The following is a 17519-nucleotide window of genomic DNA, read 5'->3' on the forward strand; positions in this document are numbered from 1 at the left end:
GAGAATAATCTCCACAACTCTCCTCCAAACAGCAGGAGGCGACCCATGTGGCAAGTGTATGCTCACTGCGACCTCAAGGGTAGGGATGGCTGACCTGTGACCCTCCAGATGCTGGACTCCAACTCCCATCAGCCCCAGCCAGCATGGCTCACTGGTCAGGAATGATGGGAGTTGGAGTCCAACAGCATCTGGAGGGTCACAAATTTGATACCCTATGATAGTGAAAAGATACCACTGTCAGAAGATGAATGAGGGAAATGGTGGGGCAGGCTGGGTTCACGTGATGCGAGCACTATCACATAGTGCCTTTGTGGCCTCTGATGACTTTTAATGCTGTTGGTTCATGCCACCACCACCACAATAGTTTAATTATTTGTACCCCACCCATCTGTATGGGTTGCCCCAGGCACTTTTTTTTGGGGGGGGGGGGCTTTCCAACATATATAAAAACATATTAAAACATTACACATTAAAAGGGTTCCCTATCCAGGGCTCCCTTCACATGACTTCTAAAAGTTATATCTACTCATCTCCTTGACATCTGATGGGAGGGTGTTCCACAGGGAAGGTGCCAATACCAAGAAGGCCCTTTGCCTGGTTCCCTGTAACTTCACCTCTCTTCTCCCAGTCAGGGAACCACCAGAAGGCCCTCAGAGCTGGATCTCCGTGTCCAGGCTGAATGGTGGGGATGGAGACTCTATTTTAGCTCATGGCTCTATAGCCAGTTTAGACCACAGCTGGATTCTGTGTTCCTTAGAGTCCTGCTTCAAGGACCTAAGAAGCCTGTGAACATGAAGGTGTTTGTTGACTCCTAGTGCCATTACTAGGACTGCCCACTTAGGAGCTGAGAGAGCTCCTAAGTTCTGTTTTCAGGCCATACCTCAAAACAGGGTTAAGTGAAATGCCAGGAAGGACCAGAGCTCTTCTCCAAAAAGCCTAAGGCTGGACTGGTTGTCTCTTTGCTGTGTATATGATTGTTAGCTTCTTTGGAATACCCTCTCTGCCAATTGGACCTAATCTAATTTATTAACATGACCAACAATTTCTGACCCTGTGTTAGTTTCAGTATCTCTTATGACAGTGTGGTCCATCAGATGTTGGACTTCAACTCCCATAACCAATTGTCCAGGATCATGGGCCACAAGTTAATCATCCTAGTGAGTATATCAGACTGGGAGGTGTTGGTGTTAGGCATTATGCTACGAACCACTCTAATCTGAGAAGGGTCTTTCTTGGCATTCTGGAGAGTTTCTCTGTAAATCACTCCTTTGGCCAAGGTTTGGTGGTGGTGCATTGACTGTCTGACATCCCAATTTCAGAAGCTCTGCTATGGTCTTATGTCCTATCATTAGGATGGAGAAGGATAATGAGATTGCCCATTTTCTAGACAGTCAAATGGATGACTTGGCAACATCCTCTGAATAAAGTACGGCTGAAGCTGAAAATAGACTCATGTTCCAGGCTTCCTGCTAAGAACCAATTCCCTTTTACCATCCCCCCCCCACATTTAGGTATAATCATTACAGAAACAACGTCTGAAATTTCCATCTTGCAGCTTAAGTCTTGCTAATTGGCATAAGTTGAATGAGAGGGGGCTTTTTTTCTGAATATTGTGCAATATGGTGAAAGTAGAAACCCCTCCAGGAATCGTTACTTGCACAGAATGAATAGTGTACTCTGAACTCAGTGCTGTAAACTGGGCAGATGGCAGCAGATGGCCACACATTTGTGACATGTAAATAGAATTTCAGAGCTATGATCCTTTGAACTAGCAGTGCGACCACCCACAAAAATTATGTATGACTCTGGCAAAGCATGTTCATCCCTTGTTTGATGACCTACTTCAAACACACAGAAACAACTATTCTCTTCACTTGAACTTTTTAGGATAAAAAGGCAGGGCAGCACACCAAGACAGTAGCATACTTTTTTGCATTAGTGGCACAACAGCAATAAAGCTGCTAGCACAGTTGCAAAGCTAAGTAGGGACCAGGATGGTTTCAAATTGGATGGGGCACCATGTGTTGATGTTTCCTGCAATGCAGGAGGTTGGGACTAGATGACCCTCGGGTTCCCATCCAACTCTATGATTCTGTGTTCTCAGAATGACAGAAGGCATCTTCATCTGTCTCCATCTATCAAAAATTTAGAGGATCAAGCTGCACACTTTGTGAGCCTCTAGACAGGACATATTGGTGTCGTTGGAGGATTTTTGTTGGAGGAGGCGGTGTTGCTGCTGGTTGTTTGTATCTTTATTTAAAAAATCTTGTGATTTATGTGAAAATAGTTCTGTTTGGTTGTGCACTTTTAACGTTTTCTTTATTGATTATGACTACTTTTGGAATATTGTGGTTATGTGGGTTGTTTTCATGTTGTAAGTTGCCATAGTTGGAACTGTGGGAAGCTGGGATACTACCACTACCACCACCACCACTAATTATTATTATTATTATTATTATTATTATTATTATTATTTTATTATTTGTACTCCATCCATCTGACTGGGTTGCCCCAGCAGCTTCCAACATATATAAGGACACAATAAAACATCAGGGAAGCTTTTAATATTTGATGAATTATTGTATTTTAATTTGCTGGAAGCCACCCAGAGTGGCTGGGGAAACCCAGCCAGATTGGGGGGCTATAAATATGTTGTTGTTGTTGTTGTTGTTGTTGTTGTTGTTGTTACTACACAGCTTTTATGTAAGTATGTGAAGGTAAAGGTAAAGGGACCCTGACCATTAGGTCCAGTCGTGACCGACTCTGGGGTTGCGCGCTCATCTCGCATTATTGGCCGAGGGAGCCAGCGTATAGCTTCCAGGTCATGTGGCCAGCATGACAAAGCCGCTTCTGGCAAACCAGAGCAGCACATGGAAACGCCCTTTACCTTCCCGCTGTAGCGGTTCCTATTTATCTACTTGCATTTTGACGTGCTTTCGAACTGCTAGGTGGGCAGGAGCTGGGACCGAGCAACGGGAGCTCACCCCGTCACAGGGATTCAAACCGCCAACCTTCTGATCAGCAAGCCCTAGGCTCAGTGATTTAACCCACAGCGCCACCCGGGTTATGTATGTATGTATGTATGTATGTATGTATGTATATACACAAATAAAAAAATCTATTAAAATCGTACAAATAGTTGCAATACAAACAGCACAACACCAGCCCTTTCATTAAAAGCAGTCAGTTCCCCAAAGCCTGTTGGAATGAGGAGGACTTCACTTGCCGGCAGAAGGACAACAGGGAGGGAGCCGGTCTACCTTCTCTAGGGCCGCCTCAGCAGCCACGGAGAAAGCCCTCAAATTCGAAACATTTCCACAGTATTGAAAACCAAACACATCTGCATTCTTGCCAAAAAGGCAAACTCCACTCCCCACAAAAACGTTAAGAGAAAACAAGACTATTGAAGCAACGTGTTCCCTGGCAGGGGAACTGGGGCGGGGCAGGTGGAAAAGCTTGCCCATGATGGTTCCAGCATTGTCTCCCAGGAGGATAGGAGGACACCACGGCTTTTGCAGAAGGAAGATATCCCCAATCCAAACAGAGAAGAGCTTTAAAAACCTATCTAAACTAATAAGAAACTCCTGGTGGTACCAATGGATTGGCCTTGGAATACACTCCCTTCGATAGCAGTTGTCTCTCTTTTGTTGATTATTTTTAAGCAGAAGGTGGGTGGTCACCTGTTGGAGATGCTAGGGCAGTGGATTTCCTGAATCAGAAGGGACGCCACCCCTTTGTTACACTACTTCGGGGTTTGCCTTCAGCTGGTTATATGTGCCACGAAGAGATGGCATGCAAAATGCTCACCAGACCTTTATTAATCAACAGGTAGCATTCCAAAGAAAGTTGAGCAGCAAGTCTAGGAGGTAGCATTCTAAAAAGTGCACCAAGCAGCAACTGTGTCAGACAGTTTTATTAACAGGATATTTTTAGTTACTGGGGGAGGTCTGGCAACCCGCCAGCCCAGTCACACCCTCCTACTCTGGAGGTCCAGTTAACAACATATACCTCTACTGGACAATCAAATACTAAAAACAACAAAAACAACCAGGGGCGTCTTAGCCATAGAGGCTACTGGCACAAAGCACCATGGCGCCAAGTTCTGGAGGAACTTTGGAGGGCGCCTCCGCCATGCCACACTCTGCCTGGAGCCTCCTCCCTGCCAGAGGAGCAGCACTCAAGCCCCGCTGGCAGTGCCGCCCTCGCCCGCCTCTTCTCGGGCTGCGGGTGCTGTTGCGGGGAAGCCGGCCGCAAGCCTCCCGTCGGCGCTGCAGACAGCAGTGCCGCACAGCCACTTTGGCTGAGGAGGCGGAGGTGGAGGCAGACCACAGCTGGCAGCGTCCTCACCTCCGGTGGCCTGCCGTGCCTGGCCCTGCCTGGCGGAGCGCGAGTCTGGCATCGCCGTTGCCGGTCCTGCTCGCGATGGGCGAAAAGCAGAAACCACAGCATGGCGGTGTTGGGGGGGGGGGAAGCGGCGCCTTGGAGATTTTCCGGCTGGGATGGGGGGGGGGCAGGGCGCTGGAGGGATCTCTGAACCACGGCGTTGGATAGGCTTGAGATGGCCCCAACAACACCCAATCAGGGACACTTTCCTCTGCTAAAAATCCATTTCATGACAATATGGAGTGGGGGGGACGTGATTGCAGCCATCACAAAAAATGCACTTCGTGCGTGTACCACAAACGTAAATTCCTTTTCATGTTTTGCATGTTTGTGTGTGTATTTCTGTAACATTAAAGAGGAATAAAATGCTGTGGCATTTGATGTATATGTGCTGGATCATGGACCAGCGAGACATGGATTCAGCTTAACTTACCATACAGGGCTATAAGAGGAAAGGGGAAGAGGATTTGTATACCACGTTGAGTTCCTTGGACTTTTAGGGTGAGATAAAATGTAAAAAAATAAGGACGCCTACCTTTTGTTTTGTAGTGCAGCACCTTTGGAAAAGAATCACAAAGCTTGAAATGTATTGGATAGATGGGGTTGGGGAAAGGCTGGGCTAAATTTATCGATTATTGAAAAAATCATTGTAAAGATATGAAGACACTGACAGGCTTGGTTTAATACCTGCAATCAAAAACTTTAGAGTCTCTGACCATAAGTAAGAGAGGCTTATAAAACACATAAAGGCCAGAGACGGTCCTAGAAATGCAGTAAATTGAGTTTGGAATGTAAAACCAATAGTGGAGATGGAGGGAAGTCACAGGCTCGCTGGAGTATCAGTATTGATTTGTAAAATGTAGAGTATTAAATGTATGTGTTTGTTATTGCAAAAATAAAAATATATTTTAAAAAATGCCCCTTTGCATATTTCCTCCTTGTTTCTGTTAGGGATATAGTCTAACCTTTCTAGACTGTTAAAGCATTTCTTTTGTCTAGCCTGATTTTGAATGGGGAGAGATTTAACGTGACCCATGAGAGCACTAGTTTATTTAGGACTCACTGCACCCAGGCATCCTGTATATACATAATTTACTTCAATGGGCTCTGGAAAGACATTGTTACATCTATATTGCTGGCTGTGGATGTCTTGCATAATGAACTGCCTTTCTGTGAGACCTCCCACTGCTAAACCATATGGGAAAGCCATGCTGGTTATGATTCCTTGACATCTGTGCTGTCTCTGTGACTCACAAGTTTCATAACTCCTGGTGTATATATCAAGAAAGGAGATGCTGGTATTGCGTGCAGTGAGGAAGGAAGTGAAGAGGACTTCCGCCAACCCATCCCCATCTGTAGGATACAAATTAAAGCGTATGGGAATTTTGTCACAGGGACATAAATATGGGGAGAATGGCCAAATGAAGTGGTTGGTGAAATGTAATTCTGATAAGCACATAAGGATGCATATTGGGAAACATAAATTTGTTACAAACTGGTTTGCAGGTGGCTGTTCCTCAGAGAAATCCATCAATTAGAGGCAGCATCTGGGCCCAGAAGGACAAGAAATCCCCAAACCCAAGCAAAACTCTTAAGGAAAGTTGTATGCCACTTACCATAGGATGTAGTCAAATGCTTGAGGATTCAAGTGAGATCCAGACAGGTTTTGAAGTAAGTAAACCAACCTACTTTCTGGTTTTGGTGAGATTTTTTTACTCAGTTTGCTGTGCCCAGTTTTGAAGTGGGTTGAGGAAAGGGTTTGTGTGTGTTGCTCATAGGTATTTAAAGGTGAACCCGCATATTTTGTTTGCACTTCCTGAAATGTTTTGCAAACCAAAATGCAGGCACCTTTCAAAATTCACACTTATCTCGATTTTGCAATGGAGTTCTCTGGCCAAGTGATGTGTACAAAGAATGCATGTGCTAGGGTAAAGTCTACATAGAAATGGATTTATTAGTGAAAATAACATACAGAAATGCAGTATATATTAGGGGAAATTGCTTGCAAAAACATGCATTTTAGGCAAGATTGCATGCGAAGTTGTGTATGTAAGGAGAAGTTCACATTAAAATGCTGATGAATTTTCATGAGGACTTTTTTTTAATGCAGGCTGATGTAGAAATGTGGAGAATTGAACTTGAGGCTGGAATAATAAGAACTAGAATGAAACTGAATTTGACAGATTCTGCCATCTCTAGTTGCCCATCACTACACACCTGTGCCTCTAAGTATGGCAGGTTTCTCTGTCTGCCCTGAAAACAGTTTGATGGGTTTGGCCCCCTCCCCCCCAAAAAGAAAAAGAAATAAAGGGAGTAGAGAAAAGACCATTCCTGGAGTTACTCCAGAGTAAATTTTGTATGGGGTAATCAGAGTGAAAGGAAGCTGAGAGACTATTTGATCTGCAGACATACCGTATCTGAAATATGAAAGGGTTTGAAAAACACAATAAGAAGAGTTTCCATTAGCCTGTCAAAAGATAGTAATAATGGTTTTATTATCAGAAGACTTAGGGGCCTAACGATATGAACTCATTTTTATACTCCCCCCCCCTTTACGGTGATAGTTTTTGTTCCCTTGTTTAGTTTTTAAAAGGATACTATTCTTACATATCTCATATAAATAACTCACTGGAGATTAGTTGCCTAACATGTCAAAAATGGCACCTAGGCAAATGACATCCAACTCCCTTTCTGGTCCTAATTGAATGATCAGTAAAACAAGTACGTGGATAAGGTCGGGACTAGATGCAAAGAAGAAAAGAGCAGGTTTACTCTTAGGGTGATGCCTCAGTTCATTTGCCAAAGGTCCCATGTAAATGCTTCTGCAGACCGTGAGTCTGGCTGCTTTGCCCATGGCATGGCAACACTTATGTGAGGGTACCATTTGAGAAGGCGAGCTCCTCTGTCGGTATCAAGGATGAGGAACCTGTGGCTCTCCAGATGTTCTTGAACTACAGCCAGTGGAAGATGGTCCATTAGGGCAACAAGGGTTCAGTCCTACCAAGTGGCAACTTGCTTCAAAGCCTTCCCCCACCAAATCTCAAAACCATACTCTCTCTTGTTCCACATCCTTCCACAGTTCATTTCCATGTCCTCCAACATTTCTCTGATGAAAATAGGGGTGTCCTATTCAACAATAATGATAATAATTTATACCCCACCCATCTGATTGTGTTGTCCCAGCCACTCTAGGAGGCTTCCAACATAAATAAAACAGTACATATACCGTAAAGCACCAAACACTAAAAATTTCCCTATGCAGGACTGCCGTCAGATGTCTTCTAAAGGTTGTATCGTTACTTATCCCCTTGGCTCAGGGGTTGCATAACTCCATACCCTCCAACATTTCTCTGATAAAAAAGGACATCCTAAGGAAAAGCAGGGCATTCTGGGATCAAATCAGAAACTGGGACAGTTTCTGTAAATCCCTGGAAAATAGAGATACTTGGAAGATCTGCATTTCAATGTAGTCCTGGATACTTTTCTGTCCATCTTCCATCCCCTGGCCAACCACCTGTCTTCACCACTCAGCCAATCTCAATCCCAAACTATTAATGTGGTCCAGAAGTCTCACTCATATGTATCCAGGCAGAACAGCCAATTTTAGTCATTTGCCTTGGATGTGCGGTTTTGCCCTCCTTCCTCTTTTCATTACCTCAAGGCAGCCAATAACTGGGGTATCTTTTGGGGAAACCTAGGAACTTTCTGAGCATTCTCAGAGATGTTTCTTCCAAACAGCTTGAAGCACACTCTTTGGAGGCTGTCAAGGGAAGGGAGTACAGTGGTACCTCTAGTTATGAACTTAATTCATTCTGGAGGTCCATTCTTAACATGAAACTGTTCTTAACTAGAGGCGTGCTTTTGCTAATGGGGCCTCTTGCTGCCGCTGTGCCACCAGCACACGATTTCCGTTCTCATCCTGGGGCAAAGTTCTCAACTCGAGGTAAAGCTTCCAGGTTAGCAGAGTTTGTAACCTGAGGAGTTTGTAACCTGAGGAGTTTGTAACTCAAGGTACCACTGTAGTTAGTTTGAGCAGGTTCCCCTCCCCCCCCCATAAATGTCTGCTAACACAGAGAGAGAGAGGAAGAATGAGTCTCTTTCTATAATAAACATGTATCTATGTTTTATTTCTTGAACTATTTGCATTTGTTATTGTGAATGGGCCGGGAGATGCTATAGGAGGATTGGGATGAGAAATGGTGGAATGTGGATCAGTGGTGTAGCATGGGTTGCCAGTGGTCAGGACCACAAGGCAGAGTGGGTGGGAGGGAAACGGTTCTGCCCTCTACCCCAGAGACAATCTTGAGGGGGGGTGTGAGGGGAGGGAGGGAAAGACCCCCTTCAGTAGCAGAAGTCCTTATGCAGGCTTTTGCCGGCAAGACCAGTAAGGTGAATCTGGCCCCAAGAATTAAATGTACTTGATACAATTCCTGGGACACAAACAGCTATCCTGGCAGCGAAATAACTTTTCAGACAATGAATGCATTCGGCTGCATTACTAATCCTTCTTTATGCAGTTAGATTTCATTTCCTCAGACATAGCTGCCATTTGAATTAATCTCATTTAAGTCCCTGTTTTAACTGAATATCTCACAGATGCCTGTTTAGTATTAAAGATAGCAAGCTAAAATGGAAACAATTTACACAGCTCCAAAGAGGGCATTTTATTAGAAAATAGTCTGAAACATACTAACAGGGAAAGTAACCAAAAGCACAGTCTCTCAGGCTGTTGTTATAAGCTTTGGGTCTTAGCACGACTAGGCAGAGGGAAACCGCACCTCTCATGTTCAGCTAATTCTAATTTGTGTATGTATGAGAGTGTTGTGTGAAGACTAATCCCATACCTTCATCCAATATGAATAGACCCCAGTATGTTATTCACAGGCTGACTCTCAAGTTATCCTTGCTGTTTAACCTTTGTGGAGGAGCAGGGCAAACTCAGTTATCTTCAATCCAATATCCTGAAAGTGTAGGCGGAGGGAAAGCTGCCCTCTTTGGTCCTTTGGCTTCATCTCCAGCAGGGCGGAACCTCTGGACTGCAACTACCGTAGTGACTCATCTGTGACATCAGGTATGGGAAAAGGTAAAGGCGTGGTTGGGATTAACTACACTAGGGAACTCCCCATTGGAAAGTCTGTAGAGTAGCCAGTGGGGTCTTGCTCTCAGTGCTGATCAGCTGATAGGACTGAGAACGTTCCCCTTTGAAATCCAGTTGCTGGCACAGTTAGACTCCATCACAGTTAGACGCCAATGCACATTTTCCACCTGCCAGTCTGCAGAGGGGGAAAATCATACCATCATAGAATCGTAGAGTTGGACGGGACCCCCAAGGATCATCAAGTCCAACCCCCTGCATTGCAGGGATCTCGGCTAAAGCATCCATGACAGATGGCAAATGTGTTTCCAGGTGCCGTTTTAACTCCATACTGCACCTACAAATGGACTTCAAAGCAGCTCTGTCACAGTAACCATCAGCCGATGGATGCCAAGAAAAAGCCCCTTTGAAATGGTCATCTGGTGTCATAATGGTGATTGACAGGTGGGTGGCCTCACCCACTTATCACTGTTGACCCACAGGTGTTGGGCAGTGGAAGGATCCAGATGAAGTTCTGCATCCCTGATTTACACAGACTGGCTCTCCAGGGTCTCAGGCAAAGCTCTTTCCCACTCCTACCTGCAGATTTTTGTGTCTGAACCCGGGATTTTTTGTATGCATTCTACTTCTGAGCTATGATAGCCCACCCCATAAGGGCAGTCACGTTTGAAACAGAGCCAGGCTGGCTCTTTGCAGAGGGGAGAGGATAGGACAGGGGCTGCTTAAAGAATATAATTTGCATTCACGCATGGTTCATAGCCGAAATATTTCACTGTGGAGATGCTTCAGGAATGGTCCATCCTTGATTCTGACTCTTTAGTTCTCGGGAAGGGATTCACTTTGCCCATTTCTCCACACATCTCCACTTGTCTGTGTCAAATTTTAAAAAATCTCTTCGTGTTCCTTCCCTTGATGTGGGATTTAGGGACTGGATTACCCTCAAGTGCTGATATTCGCATTGCACCAACGAGGAGAAAAAGATGAGTCTGCTTTTCTTTCCAATCCCTTAGCTAAAGAATGTGTAAGAAGGTCAGAATTGGCGAGAATCGCAACAGCGTTGCCTCCCAGGCACAGGAGCTGTTTCAGATGTCATGTTTGTACTTAGAAACATATTTCTAAGCACCAAATGCATGTGCACACTGTTGTTTCTGCACATGTGTGTAACTTGCAATGTTTGCTTACAATATATACCTGGGCAGGTGCCCAGAAGGGACTTTTTTTATAAAAAGCACAATAAATTTTAGCAAAAGAGGTTCAGCATGCTTACTTTTTTCTCTGTGTGTGGCATGTTGAGCTCTGTGGGTGAGAGTGAATGCTGGTGCTGTTTTGGAGCAAGTAGATTATGAGGTTTTGCTGCATAATTTTAATAATGCATTGCTTGCATTTGCCTTTTGTTGCATTTCAAGGTGCTGCAAGAGTGGACTAGTGGATTTAAGAGTGAGACATGACTGTCCAAATCAATAGGGCCAGCTCAAGACATTTTGCTGCCTGAAGCTGAATAGCAAATGAACCTTCCACCTCGGATCAAAGCGCATTGTACCCAAATCTGACTAATTTATTCTGGTGCCCAAGGCAGGAAATTCCACAAGTGCCTCTCTGGGGTGTAATAAATAAATAAAAACAAGTGAAACAACAAGCAAGTTGCTGCCCTTTCAAATCCAGCTCCTTGAGGCAGCTGCCTCATTCTGCCTAATGGCTCAGCCAGCCCTGCAAATCAATTTGATTGGCTCAGAAGAAGATGAGCGGTTTCCTCATTGGGGATGGTCTGTTCTGAGCCTATTCAAATTAAGTTTGGAGATCATATTCATTAGTACGGATCACCCTGATTTTCAGTTTTTAAAATGAGTGCTAGCACTGAATGTGCATTTTAATACCTCAATGGTGTCCCAGGAAACAGGACTGGTCTACATTTTTTTGGAGCATAAGGTGGAATCTCCAAATGCCCTCTCCAAACATGCTCATGTAGCAATTAAGTAACAATTTCTTGCCCTTTAATGATGTTCAGAAGAGGCTCCCAAAAAGGCTGCCAAAAAGAACAGAGTCAAAGATGATACAACAGAGACAACAACAATTCACAAAATGGTGTGGTTGTGGCCAGGGGCAGTTCTTACTAATGATTCCATAAGTATGGATAGAGGAATCTGACAATTTCAGTTTCTGTCAGTTTCTCATTTCTTCATTCTTGCATTCCTGTCTGCACATACCATTGTTGTTGTTTTTTGCAAGCAATTTCCCTTAATATACGTTTTTAATAGACATCATTTGGTTGGAGAAAAGTGCAAATTTTGAAAGAGAGTTGGGTTTCAGCTCGCATTTTTATAGAATGTGCATTTCCATCAATAATGCTCAAACCGAGTTGAATTGAATTCCCTGCATTCCCTGATTACAGGTACTATTCGGATACCTGCAGCAGTTGGCACCAGGGATACCAACTAGATTTCTTGGGTCCAATTCTCTGTATGTAGATTGAACCCCCTGCTTCCCCTACCTGCCTGCTGCTCACATACATATGTTTACTTTGTCTAACCTACGTCACAGTTATTTTCTTCCCCTCCCATTTCATCTTCACAACAACAAGCAACACATTTTGCCACCCTGGATAAATGAAAAGTATCCTTGTGTTAAAGCACAGCCTATAGGAACATTACATTGCTACAACTATAAGGTCTTTTTGCCAGTTCATTTTGTATTTTATATTGTTGTCTTATAGTTACTGTATAGTAATAAACAACAGCCCAGTGATGACAAGCTGACAAGTAGTGGCTGTGTAGGGGGTCATGGAAAATCAGAGGAGGGTGGCTGCAATGTCATCCTTTATCTCAGCAGGAAGGAAGCCTAGTTTATTTCAAGGGAGTTACTTCCAAGCAAAACATACCAGAGGCAGCCAATTCTGTTTTATGTTGTAAAGGAGCAAATGAAATAATGTAGGGGGGATGTGCCTACACAAATATTATATATCCATCGTAGCACAGACTCTCCTCCTTAATCCAGAGTCAGGCTTTGAGCAAGAATGAGTTCCCCGTTTCCTCCCCGCTGCTACTCTGGGAGCTCTCCCCCTGCACCCCAAGTCCCAGCTTGCGGTGGTCAGCATTGCTTATTCTGATTGCTTAGCAGCAGTGATTAAGTGTTGTTGTTTTTTTTAATCAACAGCAGTTTCTCTGTATCTGCAGCCTTCAAACTGTTGCCCCAGTCCTCCTTGCTTCTTAACTTTCTTTTTTTAAAAATAGCCCAATTGGCCTACTTAAAAAGAAAGAAAGAAAGCTGAGAGTCTGGGGGCCTTTCTGGTTTGGGGTTAACCCCTGTATCCTGCTTGGCACTTTCCACACAATGGAGACACTAACTGGAGAAAGAACCACCTTTTGCTCAGAGACAAAATGTTTCTGAGTAGATGCTAGGCCAGGCATCCCCAAACTGCAGCCCTCCAGTTGTTTTGGCCTACAACTCCCATGATCCCTAGCTAACAGGACCAGTGGTGGGGGAAGATGGGAATTGTAGTCCCAAACATCTGGAGGGTCAAAGTTTGGGGATGCCTGTGCTAGACTGTATCATTTTTCATAACAATTCAAGTAATGATACAGTGAAACCTCAGTTGTCAAACTCCTTAACACAGAAGCTGTGCTTGAGGGACGACATCTGAAACCTCCATAATAACAGAGTGAAACCAGCCCATTTATTGCATGGCAAAGGGATTGTTTATAAAAGCTATACCTTTATCTAAACCTTCCTGGCTCTTGAACCTCTTTAGCTCCAAAACCATTTCCCCTTTTGACTTCTGTTGCTCTTTGTTATGCTAGGCTACCTTGGCTTATTTTGGTGACAAAAAGAGTTTTATAATAGTAGAGCGGAATAACCTGTTTCAGGCAGTATCATGAGAGGGAAGCAGACAAAAGCAGGCTTGGGTGTCTGAATGGTGCTACAAGATTTTAAGTCCTGTGGTGTGTGTGTGTGTGTGTGTGTGTGTGTGTGTGTGAGAAAGAGAGAGAGAGAGAGAGAGAGAGAGAGAGAGAGAGAGAGAGAGAGAGAGAGAGAGAGAGAGAGGAGATAGTGATCACATCTGGGCTCCATTTGAGGCAACAAAATGCCTTGAGGTGGGCCTGTGTGAGCAAGTAAACTGGCTATTTCTAGATGGAAGAAAATATTTCAAATATTCCATTCTGTTGCTGGGACAAAGCCCTCAGTTGTCAAACATCAGGACCGTACATTTATCAGCATGGCTGCTTTAGTGACTTTTACTGCAAAGCTCATTCTGTTTGAACGGTAAGAAATTAGGTTTCATCACTTGTGATGGCTCGAAAGCTTTTATATCTCATTTAATTGAGGAGAGATTGAGTGATGAGGACTGCAGACGGATCTGAAAACAACCTAATTGCAAAATCCATTGTCCCTGACTTTCATCAGAGAGCTGCAATATTTGGCAGTATCTCACTTTAAATCTGCAAGAAATGGAGCTTGTGCTGGTGCCCCCTCCCCCCTCCAATATTCTACAGGAATGTTTTGTATTCTTCTTGACTATGTACTTGGAACACACAGCATTTCATGGAACTGGTCCAAAGTAATCAGAGAACTGACAATTTGAGACGTAAATAGAATTTTGCCTTTCTTAATTTCTTATGTAATTTGGCACCAGTAACAACTAGGATGGCAGAGAAGCACAAGGCTTGTGAAATTAAAATATATAATGTTTCTTCTGGAATGGAAGGTGGAACATATTTTTGTTTTCTACCTCCACCCTAGACACTACTTAATTTATGCTTTCTCTCCGTCCTATTTCCATAGCAGGTAGCTTAGTATCTCCTAGAGCGTATAATTTTCTGCTTCTCAGGAATGTATAATTCATGCTGTTTCTTCTCAACCTGTTTTCTTATTTTATAAGAGTTTTGAAAACACACACAAAACCCCAGAAGGCTGGAAGGAAGCAATCCTGTGTAAGCTTGCTTTCCATGCCACTGAGCCTTTTTATTCAGGGAGTGCAATGCAGGCCAAGCTCGTTTAGCTCTCCCCCCCCCATACAATCGAGGTTGTTTTGCCCCATCATTTCTGACGACACTGCAATAAATTTTGGGGGGCAAATCTTTCAGCCTGTGTGCTCAGTTATGAAATTGCTCACGTGACACACTGACCTCAGGAACAACAGAGCAGCAGAAACCAGATGCCAACAAAATTGGAAACGAGAAATTCGCCAGGAAACTGAAGCCAACAGTAATTATCCCGTGTGCTATACACATCTCAGACAAAAAGACTCAACTATCATGGACTATATGCTGATAAGATTTTTTTTTTTTTTTTTAAAAACAAGATTAGGAGCTGTGATGGTTTTTCTAAAAAAAAGAGAGAGAGAGAGAGAGGTGCCGGAACTCACCATGAACGCCACCCTTGTTCTCTTATGATGACAATGGCGCCCAGCTGAGAGGGCCTGGAACTGAGTTCCGATGCGTTCCAGCTAAAAACAAAAGCCCTGATTAGGAGTTTTTGACAAAATATATCATTTACATATTATGACAGTACATTTATGTATCTCACAATTCCCCCAAGGAGTGCAAGGTGGCAAACAGGCTCCTCCTCCTCCTCTCTGTTCCTAATGTCATAACAACCCTCATGGTGAGGTGAGGTAATTTATTATTTTATTATTTATTCAATTTATACACTGCCCTATACCCGGAGGTCTCAGGGTGCTTCACAAGAAGACCACAACATATAAAATCAAGCCAAAAGCAATACAGTACGCCTCGGTTTGAGTATTTTCAGTTTAAGTACTACGCGGACCTGTCTGGAACGGATTAATCCACTTTCAATTACTTTCAATGGGAAAGTTCGCTTCAGTTTATGAACGCTTCAGTTTATGAACAGACTTCCAGAACCAATTGTGTTTGTAAACCGAGGTACCACTGTAAGCCAATTACGCCCCCCCCCCAGCCACATTCTAAAAGGGTGTTGGATGTCAATAAGATCAACTAAAGGCTTGGTTAGAAAGGAACCATTTTGCCTGGCGCCTAAAGGTTTATAATGAAGTCGCCAGACAAACTTCCCTGGGAAGCGCATTCCATAGAGGGGGAGCCACTGCAGAGGAGGCCCGTTTAGATGAAGAAATAGTGTCACTGGCCCAGGGTCACCCAGTGAAGATGGGGGTTTGAATCCTGGCCACCCAGCATCTCGCCCAGTACTCGTAACAACCAAACAATACTGGTGTAATGAAAATAGAAGCAAAGAAAGAGTCTTAGAATCATAGAATTGTAGGGTTGAAAGGGACCATCAGGTTTTTTTAGCTCAACTCCCTGCAATGCCGGAATCATTTGCCCAATATGGGACTGGAACTCACAACCCTTAGGTTAAGAGTTTCCTGCTCTGCTGACTTAGCTCAATAAAAACATTGAGATGACCAGCTTTCAAAACATTTTTAAAGCCATGATTTATATTTTACAATAGCCAGTTTTTCTTGCTGTATTTGGTAAAAGGGTCCAGTTTGCTACAAAGTGATTTCTTCCCCCGACCTCTGTTTAATCTAATCTGATGTATTACTGTGTGCTCTTTCAACCGGGCTGGAAGGAAAGAGAAAGCTGGAGATTTTTAGGTAAAGGCTGCAGAGGCTAAGCTCACTTTCTATATCTGTTTGTTTGTTTGCTTCCTTTCTGAATCAACTTTCTTCCCAAGGGAGCCCCTTATGATGAACACTAGAGAGTAAAACAAAACGCATCCCATAAATTAAACATAATAAATATAATCAAATACAGTGGTACCTCGGTTTATGAACACAATTGGTTCTGGAAGTCTGTTCATAAACTGAAGCGTTCATAAACTGAAGCAAACTTTCCCATTGAAAGTAATGGAAAGTGGATTAATCTGTTCCAGACGGTCCGCAGAGTACTTAAACTGAAGCGAACTTTCCCATTGAAAGTAATGGAAAGTGGATTAATCCGTTCCAGATGGGTCTGCGGAGTACTCAACCTGAAGCTTACTTAACCCGAAGCATGGGTGTAATTGGTTCCGGAAGTCTGTTTATAAACTGAAGCGTTCATAAACTGAAGCGTTCATAAACTGAAGCGAACTTTCCCATTGAAAGTCATGGAAAGTGAATTAAGTAATTATAAAAACCTTTGTCACTTTTTATTTGATATTGCTTTCTGTCACTTTAAGTTTTTTAACTCTTTTCACCAACTAGTTATAACCTGCCCTGGGACCTTAGGATGAGAGGAAGATTACTAATGATGATGATGATGATGATAATGAAGTAACCATATCCCTAGCCAATGAGGAACTACATGTCAAAGCACATTGGGTTCCAAACCACAATCCAACTGCCTGGCCTTCAGAAGAGCATGGAACAGTTCTTTAACAATGGAAGAAAAATCTATACAAGTTATCATAATAATATGCAGTTTTAGTCTAGAGAAAATGGCTACAGTAATTGATTCTATAGTTACCTTGCAGGGAAGGGATCACCTGTAATGTATCAGAGCCATTTATGTACAAGCCTTAATGGATTTTTCAGCTAGAGTAATCTGCTTTGGTATTTATTTTATGATTGGATTTATATCCTGGTCAGGGCAGTCTCGAGCAGGTCGGGTGCCCTGGCCCTGGCGCACCGCGCCACCGGGAGTCTACCTAGAGCCGGCCCTGATCCTGGTCTTCCTCTAAGATGCTCAGGGTAACATACACATCCCTTGATATCCCCCTTGCAACAACCCTATCTGTCTGCAAGATAGTGACTGAACCAAGGTCACTCAGTGACAGGCTTCACAGCTGAGTGGGGATCTGGACCATGGTCTCCCCAGTTCTAGTCTAACCCATTGCTGGAGGGGCAGCTTCTCATACAATATACACCAGTGGCATCAGAAATGTCCATAGGACCCAAAGACATATTTGCCACATATTTGTCCCTGACAAATTTCCCGCACATAATTTCCCACACCTGTGCCACCTATTAAAATTTATCACGTCACTTTTGCCTTTCCAAAAGTTGTTACCTTATACCAGGCATCCCCAAACTTCGGCCCTCCAGACGTTTTGGCCTACACCTCCCATGATCCCTAGCTACGGTAACAAG

Source organism: Zootoca vivipara, chromosome 1, assembly GCF_963506605.1.
Source record: "Zootoca vivipara chromosome 1, rZooViv1.1, whole genome shotgun sequence".
NCBI lineage: Eukaryota > Metazoa > Chordata > Lepidosauria > Squamata > Lacertidae > Zootoca > Zootoca vivipara.